A 1651-nucleotide genomic window follows, 5' to 3' on the forward strand; every position below is an offset into this window, starting at 1 on the left:
CCCCCCCCCCCAATTTTTTATATTTTATTCAAACTAAGTGAGGCGTTAGGGCTATATAATTATATCAAACATGTGTACCTAACTGTCTAAAACAATATATAATATGTGTGGGTACATTTAGTAAGAAAATATATTACTGCTGTCAAAGAATCACATAGCAACAATGTAACAAGTGTCAGTCATTTATGAACAAAAAACTGAAAACTAGCTCAGTCGTGAAGGGGTTAAGTAAAGGTGGCCATACACTTTACAACCATCGCAAGACCTTAGTCTTGTGATGGTTGTAAAGTCATTAAAAAACGTACGATCTGCCCATCTTGGACAGGCAGATCGTACTCTCGATCATCGCAAGCCCGCCCCCCTGAGGGGCGGGCTTCCGATGACCGCAATGCTGAACGGGCAGTGTGCGCGTGCGCACACCGGCCCGTTCGGCATTTGTCTCCCGAGCACCGTTCAAACCAGCCGATTTTCGGCTGGTTTTCTAGTGTGCTCCTTAGACAAAAGACGTGCGACCGTACAGTAGAAATGGTCGCACGTCTTCGTTCACACTGCTCGATTCTCATACGATCGTGGGATTTCCCGCGATTCTCGTACGAGAATCGAGCAGTGTATGGGCACCTTAGGACCCAGGACCTCTTCTCTTCCTTTTACTGTCGCAAATGCAGAGCACATATACTGCTCAGTTGGAATATTAAGTGACATGTCTTAAAATATATGCAGTGAGTCGCAAATATTAATATGTTGTAAGAACACTTTAAAAAAAACAAAAAAACCCCGCATTGCAGAGATAAAACGCTGTGATTAGTTAACATGGCGTTTTGGTAATTACCCCTAAAAATCTTTGTTGCAAACACGTTTGTAAAATTCCCCCCCCCCAGTGTCTTCAAATGCCACGCCCCCCTTCCCCCCAGCAATCTATCCTTGCAATTCCATACTCCCTCGCCACCTGGTGCAAGTGTCCATTTGTAAATGAGCTGGAGCTTAACCGGATGAATAATATCACTGGGCTAAAGCATTGTCACATGCTAACCCATACGCAAAAGCCCTGCTAGGTTAGAGTGAATGGGACAGCACACCTTGCTACGAGATCTAGGCTTTTAGGGGGGCACTAAATTGAAAAAGTGACAGTCTTTTTAAATTCGATCTCCTCACATTTCGTTTTTGTATGAGAGTTGCACTTTAAAGTTGTGTTTTAAACTCTCCAACTTTTTTCAATCATTCATCCAGACCAAACAAATATACATTGCCCAGCAAAGCATCGATTTTACATATTTCCCCAAACATTCACAATCACTGTTTCTGAGCAGCTGCTTACGAGCTTCCCTGAACTTCCTGTCCAGTACAAGGGACAGAGTAGAATCCAGCGACTGTTTATCTACTAGCTTGGAGAGGGGGCCAGTGAAGTAGCTTGATTTGCTGTGTTTGTGAATATATATATATATAGAGAGAGACTTGTTGGGGTATCCTTACCGGATACCCCAACAACAGGGGAGGGTGCTTGTAGTGACTGCGGATGGCACTAGTTACATGGATAATTTGAAGAGATGTCACCAGCACACCAAAAATCCTTTCAGGATAACCATGTGTTCATTTAATTAAGAACCATGTCAAGTAAAACGTTTTTACTTGACACATGGGGGGGGGGGGTCTG

At 43.5% G+C, this 1651-nt stretch overlaps 1 protein-coding gene across 1 annotated transcript in view; it reads left to right on the top strand.

The window, feature by feature from the left end:
* The window catches only part of LAS1L (LAS1 like, ribosome biogenesis factor), a 29487-nt gene that overhangs the window by 19823 nt on the left and 8013 nt on the right, over positions 1 to 1651 (top strand). The window lies entirely within an intron of this gene.

The sequence above is a fragment of the Nanorana parkeri genome, unplaced genomic scaffold (genome assembly GCF_000935625.1).
Source record: "Nanorana parkeri isolate BGI_ZX_2015 unplaced genomic scaffold, ASM93562v1 scaffold431, whole genome shotgun sequence".
NCBI classification, from domain to species: Eukaryota; Metazoa; Chordata; class Amphibia; order Anura; family Dicroglossidae; genus Nanorana; species Nanorana parkeri.